At 45.5% G+C, this 16622-nt stretch overlaps 1 protein-coding gene across 2 annotated transcripts in view; it reads left to right on the top strand.

Moving 5' to 3' along the window:
- The window catches only part of CEP85L (centrosomal protein 85 like), a 200968-nt gene that overhangs the window by 137885 nt on the left and 46461 nt on the right, over positions 1 to 16622 (top strand). The gene's annotated exons all lie outside the window — the stretch shown is intronic.

The following is a 16622-nucleotide window of genomic DNA, read 5'->3' as shown; positions in this document are numbered from 1 at the left end:
CTAACATATTTGAATTTCATAAACTCATGTTTTGCTCTGTGAATTAAAAATGCTAAAATTTTAACCTTGCTTTGTAATATTTAGACTGATTGTGAATGTGGCCAGCTGTTGCATTCTAGGCATTTCTAATCTGGTGTTAGGCAATATCTGTCCTGTTCATTTGGCAAGAACTCTTATATAGGGTTTGTGTGAATAAATGCCAAGTATATGAGCATATGAAATAGGCTACTAAGAATAATACTGCATTCAATAATGATTATGGGTTTCTTTCTGAGCAGCTTGGAGACAGTCAAACAGCTTTTTAAGGAAAGGTAAATCTAAAGGTTGTAGTTTTAGTGAATAGCTTTTATTCCTCAGCATATAATAACATTAAGATTCTTAGAACAGCTGCCAAATAATTGGCTTTCCACCCTGAGCTAAATTTTAGTTAGAGCTTTCATTTGGGCAGTTGAATTAGATTATTTTTCTTTGCCTTTTATCAGACCATTCTGCTTTTATTAGTTAACATCAAATGTGGTGAGAGCTGATTGTGTGCACATTATTGCAACTGTCTGTTGTTCAGTGTATAATTGTAGCTCTCGATTTAAAATTCTATGATGGGTTGCAGCATTTGCTGCATGCATAGAAATCGTAGTTTGTATATAATAATTTTTGGAGAAATGTAGGTGGTTGAATTCATGGTTATCATTACGTTATGAACTGCTCCAGCTCTGATTGAAGGCACAACCCTTGGTTACGTAAGTGGAAGTTCTGTCCATGGACTGAGATTTGTATATGGCCCTTGTGGCAAGGTTTTTTGTGGGGCGATATTTTTTATTGAACCGGTTGCAGGGTTTGGATAAAGTTAGACAGGCTTTTGAATGCAAGAGAATAATTTTACTTGCCTAGTCTTACTAAGTTACCTATTTGGGGAACTAAAATATTGTTGACTTTCTCATTATTGATAATCTTGGTAAATGGTTGTTGAGGTTTCTGGTCTTTGGCTGCTAATTTTTCATGATGATTTTATCATAATCCTCCTTAGAACCATAAACAGTTACTGTATATATCATCCAAGTGAAACAGAAATTATTAAAGGGTTTTCACTGAAATGTTATAGGCTGTATCAGGGGTTAGCAGCTTGTGCTGGTATGGGCTGGAGTTTACGACCCAACCATCCCTGCAGGCCGGAAGTCTCCGCCCCTGGCCCCTTTTGAGTGGCTGGGTGCCAGATTCCCAGCCCTTTTGCAGCAAGGGGAAACTCAGACCCTGTGGAGCAATAGACTCTGCAGCAGAGGCAAGTGCTGTGGATTGGAGGGATGATGTGGTGCAGTTTCCCGAGACCGATTCCCCTGGGTCAGGTCGGACCACTTCACTGACTGGATCTGGTTCAAGGGTCATAGGTTTCTAATCCCTTGAGTTAAACTTGGCAAGCAGGCTGTATCTTTATTTTTCAGAGAGCGTTCTCATTTTCAGTGCGGATAAAGCAAGACTATCGTACTTGTTTGGGAGTTGTTTCAGAAAACTTACCAACTCCCACTATCCCTTTTTTCCTTAGCAGATAGCTCTGTGTGTATCCCTCACTGGCTGTCTTCTGGGGGTAGCAACAATTGTGTGATCAATAGCAATGCCATTTGATAAAATGCAGTTGCAGTATACCCTCTGACTTCCGCACCTGCACCCTCCTAACTCGTTTATCTCCCTGGAGTCTTATTTTGACATTTTCAAACTATTCTGCAGCTTCAGAAAACAGCCGTTTTAAAACCTAACAAATCTTCCAGGTCCTTGTTTCATCTTGACCTTCAAATATGGTATTCCCTTCACCCTGCCAACACTAAATTCTCCTGAGGCCTTGGAAAATACAGAGTTCCCTCTTAACCAAGCTTAACTAAGCTTTAGGGTGTCTCACGAAGAAATGGGCTGCACTGATCAGAAAACAAGGGCCTTTCCTGTCCCACCCCTATCCCATAACAGGGGTCAAAGTGTCTGTGTGTGTCTGTGTGTGTATGCTAAGGTATGACTTTGTGGGACATAGGGCTCAAAAGGCCAATATCCCCTGGCTTTGGTGTGGCAGAGACTGATTTTATGTCCTTTTTAGCATTTTCCAGAATGCATCATTTAAAGAAAGGCATGTGGAGAATAGTAGCCATCTAAGAAATGCAACAGTTTACTATGAAATAAACAAATTGCACAGGATACCCAAAGGTCTGGTGTGGAATAAAGGCATCTTGCACTTGCTTGGGGTGATCAGCAACAAAAGGAAGAGTGAGGAAATTGTGGGTGCTTTACTAAATAAGAAAGGCAACCTAGTAACAGAAGATGCAGAAAAGGCTAAAGTACTTGATGCTTTTTTTCCACCTTAGTCTTCACAGGTCAGGTCAGCTTCCAGACTACTGCACCTGGCAGGAAGAGGTGAGCAGCCAAGAGTGACAAAAGAACAGGTTAAGAGCTATTTAGAAAAGCTGGATGGGTAGAAGTCCATGGGACTGGACAGGATGCACTTGAGGGTGCTGAAGCAGTTGGTTGATGAGATAGCAGAGCTGCTGGCCAACATCTTTGAAAACTCATAGCAATCGGGAAAGGTCCCAGACTATTAGAAAAGGGCATATATAGTGTCCATCTTTAAGAAAGGGAAGAAGGAGGATCTAAGGAACTACAGACTGGTCATCCTCACCTCAGTCCCTGGAAAAGTCATGGAGCGAGTCCTTAAGGAATCCATTTCTAAATACTTGGAGACGAACCCATGCTGACGGTGCTTAATTACCTTGATTAGTAACAGCTGACATGGATTCACCAAGGGCAAGTCATGATGAAGTCACTGGCTCTGTGGATGCAGGGAGACCGGTGGATGGGATGTGGAATAAGCTCCCTCCAGAGATGGTGCAATCACCTACCCTGGAAATCTTCAAGAGGAGATTAGACAGTCACCTTGCTGGAGTCACCTGACCCCCAGTTACCTTTCCCACTTGGTGCAGGGGGCTGGACCCGATCTGCTGAGGTCCCTTCCAGCCTAATAATCTGTGTACCTTGACTTTAGCAAGACTTTTGGTATGGTCTCCCAAAACAGTCTTGTAAGCAAAGTATAGGTTGGATGAAAGGACTGTAAGGTGGACAGAAAACTGGCTTCAGTCATCAGGCGCAGAGGGTAGTAGTCAGTGGCTTGATGTCTAGTTGGCAGCTGGTATCAAATGGAGTGCCTCAGGGGTCAGTCCTGGGGCTGGTGTTGTTCAATATCTTTATCAGTGACCTGGAAATTGGGGTAGAGTGCACCCTCAGCAAGTTTGTGGATGACACCAAGCTGGGGGGTGGGGGGAGTAGTAGATATGGTGGAGGGTAGGGCTAAAATTCAGGGAGACCTTAACAAATTGGAGGATTGGACCAAAAGAAACCTCATGAAGTTCAATAAGGACAAGTGCAAAGTCCTGCACTTAGGATGGAACAGTCTCATACACTGGTACAGGCTGGTGACTGACTAAGCAGTAGCTCCGCAGAAAAGGACCTGGGGGTTACAATGGATAGTAAGCTGAATAAGTGTGCCCTTGTTGTCAAGAAGTCTAACGGCATACTGGGCTGCATTAGTAGAAGTGTTGCAAGCAGATTGAGGGAGGTGATTATTCCCCTCTGTTTAGGACTGGTGAGGCCACATCTGGAGTACTGTGTTCAGGTTTTGACCCCCCACTCCAGACAAATTGTAGACAAATTTGGAGAGAGTCCAGTGGAGGGCAACAAAAATGGTGAGGGGGCTGGGGCACATGACTTCTGAGGAGGGACTGAGGTAATTGATCTTATTTAGTCTGGAGAAGAGAGGACTGAGAGGGGATTTAATAGCAGCCTTCAAGTACTTGAAGGTTGGTCCAAAGAGGATGTAGGTAGACTGTCTTCAGTGGTGGCAGATGACAAAAGAAGGAGCAATGTTCTTAAGTTGCAGCAAAGGAAGTGTAGGTTAGATATTAGGAAGAGTTTTTTTACTAGGAGGATAGTAAAGAATTGGAACAGGTTACCCAGAGAGGTGGTAGAATCACCATCCTTGGAGGTTTTTAAGACCCGGCTAGACAAAGCCTTGGCTGGGATGATCTAGTTGGGGATGGTCCTTCTTTGAGCAGGGGATTGGAGTAGATGACCTCCTGAGGTCCCTCCCAGCCCTAATTTCTATGATTTGTGTAACTTGTTCATGACTCTTCTTTTAATGAGTAATAGGCCACATAGCGCTACTGAATGCATCCTGGTCTTGACTGGAGCCGTGGGGTGCAACCCCAATTTAACAGCAAATAATACAGTACAATGTCATAATGAACTTGAGAAAAATTCGTTAAGGGTAAAAAAAGACTGGACAGAGCAGTTCCCATTCAGATGTCCCTTGTGGGTATCCTAGGACAAAACCCAAAATCTGTTGCCACAGAAAATGTGGTAACAGTTGGTGCCAGGACATTGCAAAGGACATCTGAACTCCTATCCCTAGCAATATGGCGAGGTAGGGGACCCAGGCATCCCACAAGCCACTGGTTCCACCCCAGGGCATGCATCAGCAAGCATGGAGCAGGGAACCCCATGGGGTTCCTTTGCTCTGGAGATTCCTAGGTGGGTGTTTCGTGCTGCAGAGCAAGGGAACTCCATAGGATTCCCCTTTTTGCACTTGCAGATGCATGCCCCAGGTTGAAGCCAGGCACCCAGAGCTGTTGTACCATAGGAACTGGCCCCTGAAGTCTTGGGAATGGCAGAGCCCAATCCTTTAGGGGCAAGGGTTTCAAGCAATGTCTGTATCTGCCAATCCCAGCACAGCTGATCTTGTGACAAAAACAATGTTTATTTCTACTCTTAATTCTTTATAACAGGGTTAGTTAGCTTTCTGCATCATCATGCTGACAAAAATCTATTCCTGCTGTTGGGATTGTTTAAAAGTGGTGTTTTCATATCATAAGGCTGTACTGTATTTCCCAGGAACTCATGGTACTAAGCTAGCACAAGTGCCATCTGATCCATTATAAAATAGCCATATCCCTGTTTTCCAACTCCTGAAGGACTCAAATACTGGACCTGAAACATAACACTAGTCTTGAACAGAATAGTCCTTCTCAAGAGATTTAGATGGGTATAAATTTGAAAGTAAAGAGCAGGAAGTATTTCTCTGGATGGCCTGAATATTTTTTAAAATACCTTCTTTGAAGCCACTGATAATGTTAGAATAAGTCTGGAGGGAGATAGATTAGTGGTGAGAAAGTAGGTGAGCTTTCTTTCATCTGGGACCTCTGGCCTTTCCCTGGCCAAAGGCCCCATATGAGTGTGACATTTCTAGTGATTGCCACCACTCATTGGGTGGCGTAGGGGTATGCAAACGTTCTGTGTAAATCTGAGTATGTACCCACGTTTGTGGGTATGTATGCACGTTTGTGTATCTGTAACTACTTGGCCTCAAAGGCTTTTAAAGTACAGACAATCCAAAAGCCTGAGGCTGAATTAATTTAGTCTTTGCAGGTTTCTCTAAACTGTGTAGATTGAACCGATAATGAAGTGAACTGATGTTCACTTTTTAAACCAGAAAGGTGGGAGGACCCCTGCAGTGGCCCATACCAGTAGCCGGGGGGTGCTAGAGCACACCTCCCAGCCTGCTGGCCACTGCCAAGGGCACCTGGATGCAGGCAAGCAGGATTCATCCTTGATTGGCTGCCCAGCACACCTCCCCCCAACCTCTTGCTGTGCCTCTTTCCAGGAGAAATAGTCCCTCCAGCCTGGAGCTTGCTGGATCCTCCAGCCTCAGGGGGATTTCCGCCCCCCCCACCCCCGCTGGAGGGATGAACTTTGCCCTAGCTCCCCCAGCCTCTTAGAGGCAAATGCAGCTGGCAAGCAGGCAAGACTTAAGGGATCTGAGCCTTGCTCTCTAGGCTTTGGGGGGAAGAGGAGTGGAAAACCTGGTACAGGGAGCTTTCCCCTCCCCATGCCTTACAGACCCTAGCTGCAGGGCTGGTGCTGGCTGGATGGCTGTGTTCCCCTACCCTCCAGCCCCTCAAAAGCAAGGGCACCTGGCAGGGGTGGGAGTGGTGTTAAGGTGATTCCAGCCTGGCTTGAGGGTCTGTGGAGGGGGGAGGTAAGCCCCACAGAGGGTGCATTCCCTCCTCTTATGCTGTGCAGACCTGGGCTGGGGGGCTTGGGGTTGGTTCCCCTGCCCCACATCCTACTGGGCTGCTAGGCAGAGGTCAAGGAGCAAAGGCTTTATTGTCTCAACTCTGTGAAAGCAGGTGCGTGGGGCCAGCTCTGCTTTGCTGCAAAGCATCCTGGGATGCTGCAGGACTGAGAGGTAACTTGAGTTGGGAGGGTACCATCCCTGCATGTCAGTTCTGCTCTGCAAGCTGGTGCTCTGGGAATGAGATGTGTACCAAGAAGGAGCAGACCCTACTATCCTTGGAGTGCAGGAACCGCAATTCTGACAGAGTTTTACTTGAGGTGTACAAGAGAGGCCTTTGCATCACTTCCACTATATACACATCTCCTGTGTGCCAGGGTAGAGGCCTTTAGAATCTGGCCCATGAGGCTGTGCTGCTGGTTTGGGCCCAGTATACCAAGTGCTGTAGGATCCCTTTATTTTTGCACCAAGCTGAATAGAATAAGAACATCAGCTCTTTTGGTTGTGCAGCATTTGTTTGCTGTCACTTCACCATTCCCTGAGTGAGGCCAGGGGCTGCAATGACTTGGAACAGATAGTTCTTGAGAGTAAAATTGTGTGGGAGGGAGGACCCCAGGGACCAGGGGTTGTCAGAAACCTCCCCAGCTTCAGCTGTGCTACAGCTAGGCATGTTTCTTCTCTAACAAACATACAGCTGGGAGTACATTTAAAAACAGAAACAAAAATAACCCTAAAAGCAGAATGCTATCAAAACACTAAACTGAACACTCAGTTCTTCCCCTGGGGACAAAATGAACAGTATGTGACAGATGCTGGTCATGCAGCTTAGCTCTGGAAGATGGTTGGACCCTACCCTCATGAGATCAGCGCGAGAACCCATGGAACCATAAATTATAAATACTGTTATGACATCACCAGAAAAAAACCTGCGTATGTAATATAATTTCTCAAAAATATAGATTCCCAATGTTCTAAAACAAAATCTTCAGCAAAGCATAATCATGAGTCCCCTCCTTCACCCTCCACCAAGTCTTTTGCAATGCCTGCCTCCAGGTGGCCTCCACGCAGCTCTTTGGGGGTGAGTCCTTTCTCACCAGTCCTGGCCACATGAGCCTTGTGAAGGGCACCTTGCGCACATGTAACATTGACCCTACGGGGTGGATATAAGCTACTCCCCTTCCCCTCTGCTCCTAACTCCCCTGTGAAAAAGTCCTCATATGAGGCTTTGCACAATGTTCATGTGACACTGATCCTATGGGTGCAGGGGTGGGGGGGGCTTCTTCCTCTTTGCTGCTAATCCTCACTCCCTCATGAAAACCTCCCTCTTGCACAAGTCCTTGTATGAGGTGCCTTTTGTACACCAGTCTCATCGGGGGGGGGGGGGGAGCTGTGTGCTGTTCCCCTCTTCCTCTGCCACCACCCTTTGCACAAGAATCCTTTTGCAAAGACCCCCTTGTTTCATGAGGCCAGGCCTAGGCTGAACTGAGGCAGGCAGAACCCCTGCTCAAAGCTACCCAGCTCCTGCCACTCCCCTTTCCCCAGCAATGAAACACACAGCCCTTCAGTGCGGTCCACGAAATAACAGTGCATTTTCCTATACCCAAGTAAAACATACTCATATTATTGCCAAACAGTTTTGCCTCAAGTTAACATTTGAAAAACATATTACATTTGAAAGATATATGACACAACCATTTTTCCCTTGTTTCAAGTCAGCTGGCTTTTGCCTGTGCAGTTTTGGCCTCCTGGAAGGCATAAACATTGTAGTGATGTCAAGTAAACTCCCTCCAGATGGACCATGAGATATGCTTTCTCATTCACAAAGACATCTCTAGTTTAAAAAAGAAAACCAGAGAAATGAGAATGGACAGTCCCATGGGTAGAGAGGGATTGCCATAGTGTGCATAGAAACTGTAGAGAAGCGGGACTGGAAGGGACCCCCCCAGAGGTCGCATCCAGTCCCAGCCCTGCCTGAAGCAGTTTCAGGCCTGTGCAAACCAGCTCAGACAAACCCCATGTCTGAACTTTGAGCAGCACAACAGAGCACCAACACTGCCCCTGCCCCAGGGAAAGCAGGGGGGCCACAGCAGCCAGGGTGCTGCAGCTGCTGTGAAAGGCTATTAAAAGTAGACCCCAGGCAGAGGTCCTACCCTTGCTACAGAGGAAGGGAAAACCCCCCAGTCGAGACCACTCTGAGCAAGGGGAAAATCCTCCCTGACCCCAAATCTGGCATGGGTCTGAGGAAGGCTTAAAAAACCCCTAAGATGCATCTCATGCATGTCTAGGTTGTTCTCCCTGTCAGGCCAGGTTTCACCTTCCTGCCCCACTCTGTATGACCAGCAGATATCAGAGCCAAATCCCACCTCTTTAGTGCTATTGAATATTGTGCATGCCCGAGGGGAGAAATGCCAGTCACTGCACGCAGCAGGAAGGCTGGAGGCAGATGCCTTTGTAGTGCTACAGCCCTCACAGGGAAAAAGGCTTCCAAAATGAGTTTAATAGAAATAAATCAACCCACCCTTTTTGTCCTTTATAGAAATGGAGTGTATGGGACAGGCCCTAGAGGGAGGCTGGAGCAGACCAGACCTACTGCCATCCAGCTGCCTGATATGGTCCAGCCCCCTTGTACCTCAGAGACCCCTTTTGTGCCCCACCTTGGTCCCTGCACAAAGCTGAGTTCCTTTGGGATGCTGAAAGAAGTGACATTGTCATGTGATTGGCCCCCTGAAAGCACTTTACAACCATGCCCTGACAGAAGTGCCCTAATGAGGGTTCACGTAAGGCACTCCAAACCAGAGCTTGATCCCCCACCCGTCCAGATCCAAGAGAACATCACACAAAATAACACTGGTGTGGCTGCAAAGAGATGCCCCGAGCATAAGGGGTGGGGCAGGCCTTCACCCCCACCGAATGCATACAAAGTAATACTGTATGTATATCAGTTAAGCTGGCTATACTCTGTTGTTGGCTGGTGGTGGAATTCCGCCCCCGCAATCACAGTAGTGAGACCTAGCTCCAGCCCGGAAGGGAATCATGGCAGACGATACAGCTCAGAAGTGGCAGAAGTGCTTGGAGGGGCGGGGAGCAGTGCTGGTGTTTGCATACAATAGCAGAATCTATGGATGCTGCAGCCGCTTTCTCTCTTCCTGTCTTCTAGGTAGTAGCATGTCCTAGAAGAGGGGAGATGCTGTTAGAAATGCCCTAAGATGGCACTCACAGCCAGCACTGTTCAACAGCAGCCTCTCCCTGCCCCTGGCCCCAGTTAATCCCTGTGCCCTCCCAGAGCCCAGAGGAACATGGTGCAGGGCAGGAGCACAGGCAAGACCCAATGGAGGCTCATGCCTCCCCACAGAGCATTCATTCTGAAGCTGGAGGCACACCCAGGTCCCCCTCCCTAACCCCAAGCCTGGCAGCGTACTCACCCAGCCTCATACACAGGCCTGGGGGTTTGGACCCACATGCTGTAATCCGTTGGTAGTGCCTGGGGGGAGAAATCAAGACAACCCATGGTGTTGGATATCCACACCAGAGCCAGGCACACCCGGGGGGGGGACCTGGTATACCCATCCCAAAACCAGGCGTATCTCAGCACTGGGCACTGGTGCCCTGTACATCTAGCCCCCAGTGCCCACCCCAAAGCCAGCTGTATCTCACCCCTTGTACAACCAGCCCCCGGTGCTCCAGCCCAGAGGCAGTGGGGATCTCAGCCCCTTGTTACATGTGGCTGTGATGCCCCACCCCACAGCCACCCACACAGCTGGCTTCTCTACCTGTGCTGCATTACTGGTGGCCACCTCCAGATCTAGTTTTTGACAGAAGGTGAAACACTGACTGTAGTTTAGGTCAGTCTGGCTGGAGAAGCTGTTGAAGACAACGGTCTTTGCCTGGCTGGTTTCCAAGTTGTCAAGGCCAGGGTGGCTGGAGACTATCTCTGTATGCCCAGGCACTGGGGAAGCAGCTGCAACCTGGGAGGAACTGGAAACTGCAGGAGACAGGGGTGGAAATTTAGGTGGATGTGGACCTCCCCTCCCTCCCAGAAGCATTGGCTATACAGCACCTGGGACAAGACCCATGTCCTCTCCTCCCCTCTTTGGGGAAGAACCCAGCTCCAGCTTTCACTCCATTGCTTACGTGGAATGGTGAAAAGTGGCAGGGCATCGTTTGTTGTAGGAGATACTGCTGCAGTCTGCTCCAGGGTGTTTGAGTAGGACTGGTGGCCGTGTGCCATTGCCATAGTCCACTACTAGTTGTCCAAAATGTATCCCTATTGCTATCACCACTGTCATCAGCACTACAAAGCAGACTGGGAGGGAAAACAGTTGTAAGAATAGCAAGTGCAACATAAGCTGCATGGAGCACCTCCCTCCCACTCCCTGCATCTGGATTTCTTGTCCCAAATCCCACAGCCAGGATCCAGAAGGGACCCCGAGGACACACCCAGCTGAACCACTGACCCATAGAGCAGCAAGGGGGGCAGCCAGCTGAGCCCTACCAATGCATATATATGTGGATTTGAGCCATGAGCAGCATTTGTTTTGCCCTGAAGTGTAAGCAGTTCCATTCTCAGGATCCTCTCTGGTCTCTGTGGGAAAGATGTGCAATGACTGCTCTGTCCGGGCATCCGGGCTCCCAGCCTGCCCTGTTCTCAGCTCCCAGAGAAACCAGGCATCTGAACCTGCAGCCACCCTCCTCTCCTCCCCTCTTCTGCAATCCTGACAGGGTCTTCAGGAAGGCACCAGGGCTCCCAGCACGGGTCCCTATCCCAGCCTGGGCTGCAGCCAACACCCAGAGCTTCTGTGGGAGGCTTAAACCCCCCCGGCCCGTGGAGCAGCAAGGAGGGGGCAGCCAGTCAGAGCCCCAGGCTGAGCACAAGTATCACGACACCCAGGTGTTGCCCTGCCATGTGTATTGGCTCCCTGAAGTCTGAGTTCCTGGTGCAATGGACCGAGGTCTCTATGGGAAGAAAGACGCAGGGTGACTGGTCCCTCCCTGCCCGAAGATTACCCAGGCGGCCGGCTTCCAGCTCTCCCTTCCCCCTCCCCCGGGAGGAGCCAGTTGCGTCACAGCCCCGGGAAGGGTCCGCTGGAAAGGCCCCGACACGCGCACACAACCCCGAGCATCCGGGCTAGTCTCCCGGCTTCCCCCGCCCTCACTACCTCGGCTCCGCTCCGCTCCCGCCATCTCGTTTGTTTGCTATGGCGGGCTCGCCTGGGATTGGCGTAGCGCTTTGCGGAAGTGTAGTCACCTTATTGGCTCTCGGGCCTTTCCACCCCTGCCATTGGATGAGGCTCCGTGACGCGCGTCTGGCTGCCGTCCTAGTCTGTGTGCGCGCGCCGCGCTGGTCTATCCCCGCCTGGCTGCAGCTGCTTGGAGCGCGCGCTCCGGTTGCGCTGCATTTGCGGGCGGAGAAGTACCCGGCAGCGCTGCCTTGCGTTTGCGGGGGGAGGCCTTTAGCTGCCTGTAGTAATACTGGTTACCAGAACCGAGCCAGGAGGTCATGTTAGGATGGATCTTGGGTGGAGGTTTCCTTTAGAGCCACGGGGGCATTGGCTGCCTGCCGGGACAGGTGGGCATGTATCTCCTACGTTCCTACCTTTGCAGACCACTGTAGAGCCTCCCTTCCTCACCCTTAGCTTTTCTTTCCCCTGCTCTCCCCCCTGCCCTTTACCTTTTATTTTCATAATTTCCACCTACTTACATTCTTACTGTCATCCTGTCACACTTAGCTTCTCTCATGCCTTGAAGTCTCAGAACAGCAGAGCCCAGGGGACTCCCTATGCCAGAAAAAGAGTGACTGCACCCGAAATCTTGTTAAGAACCTTTTTCCAGCTACTCTAGGTCTGATAAAAGATACCACATCTACCCAAAGAGCCTTGTCTGCCTTTGCAGAGGTCTTGAAATTGTTTGGATTCTAGTCTTTTTTCTGTTTTCTGCTTGAGGCATACAAGAGCTTTGCTTTCTGGTGGCTGAAATGCTTTGGTTCAGCTGAAGTCATTGGACTCAGAATAACAGTATCTTGCATGAAATGTCTATGATAGTATACAGGAAGCCAGGCTAGATAAACTAGTGGTTTCTGATAAAATAGTTTTAACATTTTTTTTTTTTAAATCAGCCTCTAATTAGCGAAACTAGTCCTTGCTGACAGTGTGACATGTAATTGATTCCTGCTAATGTGATTAAAAAATTCAGTATATGTACTGTCAGTGAAGGCTTTCACCTCTTATGCTATAAAATATCACTATAGGATTAAAAGCATTATTGGGGGCTGAGATATAAGGTGTTTAGGGAATAAATGGAGATGAGATCAGGGAGCAGACTTGTATATTTTACAAAAGGAAGTAAAAGCGAGCTAAAATTTATCAGAAAATGTAACAGGATTGTTGGTTGTAGCCATGTTGGTCTAAGGATATAGGCAGACAAGGTTCTTTGGGTAAATCTGATATCTTTTATTAGGCCAACTAAATAGTTGTGGAAAAAAAATCATTTTTCCAACTATTTAGTTGGTCAAATAAAAGATACCAGATTTACCCAAAGAACCTTGTCTGTTGGAAAATGTGTTTGATGTAAGTGTAGCAGGAACTTGTCTCTGGCAGTTGATAACCTGAGAGCTGGAAATCTCATAGGATGTGAGGACCCACTGTGACCTGTTGTACATCTTTTGACTTCAGTTGGGTTGCAGTGGGATAGAATTTGATCTTTAGAGATTTGCAACAATGCAACAATGACTGGAATTAAACATAGTGAGAGGAGAGTGTCCCTAGGACATGTATTGAATTTTCTTTAGGAGATCAAGGAGAGAGAAAAATAAAGCTGCAATCAGAGTAGAACAAGCAGATGGAGCCTGAGAAGAAAAATAGGTTTTTAAGATTTATTTTACCCAAAGAAAATGAAACTACTTCACTGAAGCATGCTTGCGTGGGAATTCAGTACTGTCTTCTGGGTAAAACGGGATCTTTCATGTAGTTTAAAAGAAACTTCAAAGCTTTCTTTTCTGTTCCTAGAACAGAGCTTTACACCTGGAAGGAAGGGTGAAAAGATTAGAGATGTTTTGGAGCCTAAAACCTTTGTTATGAAACTTCAGTCTTATATTTTTATCAGTTATTTGGTGACCAGAATAAAAATGTATACCTCTTTTAAATGAAGACATTTTTCTTAACTGTTACTTTAAATGTTTTAAGAACAACCTTGCCAATTCATTCCTCAGTTCTGTTTGTTTTATAGCAAAATCCTTTTTTCCCTCCCACCCTTTTTAATTTGGCTGGTTGATTACTTTAAAGCTGTGCTTCTTACCCCTTTTCCCCCAAAGCCAGAATACAGAACAAGGAGAGAGGTCTGCGATTTTTTATTTTTTTTTTAACGTACTCTTTTTCTGCTTTACAGTAGTGAAACTGAATTCAAATGTATGCATACAAGCAATATTTTGCAGATGGATTTTCTCTTTGGTGCCCTCAGTATTTGAATTTAAGAAGCTGTCTTTCAAAAAACTAATTCTGTGAATGAGTTTTCGTTTTCATTGCGTTGTGAATATCCATTTTCTACAGTTGGTTAGAAAATTCTGTTTTTGTTTCAAAAAGAAAATTCTCTCGTTAAAGTTTTGAGTCTTTGAAAAACCTTGACACTTTCCAAAGTGCATCTGGTATGTGGAAGGAATACACAATCTCCCCACCACACCCCCACCATTGGTCCAAAAAAACCCAACAAACCCAGAATTTTCTGTTGGCCCTTGTTTTTAGCCTTTTATAAAGATACAGTGTGCACTTCATGTTGTTAACATTAAAGCTGATCTGTTCTGACAACGTCTCTTTCTGGAAGATAAAACCAGCTGTCATTTTCTAGGTTGATTGTATTTTTGGACTACCAGTCTTGGTAGCATACCTTTAACATTGCCATGTGTCTGAGCAGCAACTTGAAAGAACCTTCCTGCCAGAACCTTAAATGAAAGTACTAGAATTACTTGTTGAAGATGGGCAGGCTGTTGGATATAGCATTTCCACTGTTACACACAGGCTATATTTGTGAGATCATCAGTACTTATGCACACTTTCTTTTCAAACAAAAGCCCAACAGCCTATGGCTGTGGAATGGATTCATAGTAACAGATGTGGGGGAGCAATGTATTAGAGTTATTTCAGCATACAATATCATCAGTAGTGAAGTGTATGTGGTATGAGGTCTTTCATTGTCCAAAGACTAAACACCGGCAAGCAGCGAATATATTCTGTTTTTCATTGTAGGCGAGTTAATAGCCATCAGGTTTCAGAACGTTTTCTCTATGGTCTGAAGTTTAATTGTGTAATTTAATTGTGAAAAAATGCATCCAGAAAGATAATTGTGCAGAACTACATGATCTAGTGCAACTGTTTGCATCATATCTTTAATTGACAAAGTTTTAAGATGGCAGGCAATTCTAACTATACTTTGCAATATAAACAGAAAAATATTGAGACAGTCTTATCCCTGGTATATTGTCACTTAGTCTAGGGATGCATTTGGCTCACTTTATTTTCATTCAGAGATTACAGAGGATATAGGAAGAGGGTTGTAAAAAGAGAAGATGACATTTTGAAGTTCATTATTATTTTTAAATGCAAGTTCATACCGTTCATTCAACATCTGGCTAGAAATACACATTTTACGACCAGCAGTGAAGTCTGAGCAACCAAAAAAAAAAAGAACAATTACTTCAAGGATTCACTGGTGGTAATTTTAAATAATTTAAATCAGACTTGGTAAAAAAAAACTTTTTAATATAGTGGATATTATACAAGGCAATTTTATCATTACACTCTGACCCCTGGTTAAAAGCTCTAGTAATTGAGTTTTCTGAAGACTGTTCAACCCTTAACTGTGTCCAAGAAGGCAAAAGAATTTATTAAGACTTCTTAATCTCTGATAATGGCAGTGTAGACTATGTCTAGTGAAGAGTATATACTCTCCTAACTTTCAAATCCACTCCCTCCATAGATTTGCAGCTTTTATTTGTAAAGCTGTAGTAGATAAATACCTCCACCAGAATTGTTGTCTTCTGTTCTGCTGCTACTCCTTTAGGGGAAATGTATTCAGTATTGCTTTCTTAACATGTACAGGCTTATCCCTCAAATAAAGTAGATTGGGAAGGAAAATGTGATGCCTAGCAGAATAACTTTGTAGCATTGTACAATATATTAAGACTTGCTGTGGAGTTGCTTCAGAATGTTCAGTTGCCTTGTTTTTGTTCATCTGAATTCTGCGTAATGAATTACCTTAAGATGCTGTAGAGTTATATCATACTTTTTCCCATTGATCTTGATTTACACCTGTGGTTGAATGGGTATATTATCATAGATGTGTGTGTTGGCACCACAGATTGTGCAACAAACAGTTATGGGACATGTAAGTTTACATTTATTTGAAAAAGCGTCACATTCTTCCTTGAGGTGGAATTACTGGGACCTACTGTTAGTGATGCCCAGTTCTGTCAGTATTGCTAAATAAAGAAAAAAAATCCCTCTAATTGGGTTTGTGCCAGTGTCACTTTCTCTGATTTTGCCACCAGAGGCTCTTGACCTAATTGATCAACAGTTCCTTCTTTCTAACTATCTTCTCTATTTTTCACTTAATTCTGTTTTGTTTTTCTTAAAACCTACTGGTACCTTATGACAATGTTTGGAAGATATTTATTTTGAGATACACTTTGGTTATCATTTATAAATGTTACAATTTTGTTGCACTGTTTGCATACAAGTAGGCGTTTTTCCCTAGAAATTTATCCTCTGGATTTTACCATTTTACCTTTTGGATATAATTCTCTGCACATGGCATCATCTCCACCAGTGTTAATTATAACATCACAAACAAGCTTGAATTTAGGTGAGGTCTTATATCCAAGTAAATCCCACACAGACCTTGCATGTACAGCCATCAGAATAAGAAGTATTAAGCAGAATTACCTGTTAATAGCTTTTTTCATTAATACCCTTTTGCTTCCTGTGGCTTGTAGATTTCACTGTGTGAAATAAATGTTCATCTTGCACAGATAAAAACAGTAAAGGCCCAGGGCCTCCAGAGAAAATGGTGAATGCAAAATAAATGCCTGGAGTAAATCTGTTTTGTTTTGTTTTTTTACATCTCCTCCTTATTTGCTTTTCCTGCCTCTGTCCATGTGTTTTCTGACTGCAGGTGTAAATGATGCAAATATTTTTCAAATTCAGTACTGATCTAAAGTAGCACTTCCCTGGAGCCTCCATCTGGGTACCCTAGGTTGAATACAGCCCATTTTGTATGAGGAATATATGTGGGATTGTGGTTCAGCAGAAGTTGTATTTCAGGTTTAACATGGGCTACCTGCCAGCAGGCTGCAGTGGGAAAATACCAGATGTTAATGATCTAAAATTGTGAAAATGCCAAATTTGTAAAAAGGAGCCCAGGGTTTGGACAGATGAGAGATTAAAAATTAAAGTTGATCCTTATTGTAACAATGTTCTCATCCATAAATCTTCCAGTTTATTTTCTGTCCTCTACCAAACTCCTTCACAAATGTAATCTG

The sequence above is a fragment of the Alligator mississippiensis genome, chromosome 1 (assembly GCF_030867095.1).
Source record: "Alligator mississippiensis isolate rAllMis1 chromosome 1, rAllMis1, whole genome shotgun sequence".
Classification (NCBI taxonomy): domain Eukaryota; kingdom Metazoa; phylum Chordata; order Crocodylia; family Alligatoridae; genus Alligator; species Alligator mississippiensis.
This window is presented reverse-complemented; position numbering and strand designations above follow the sequence as displayed.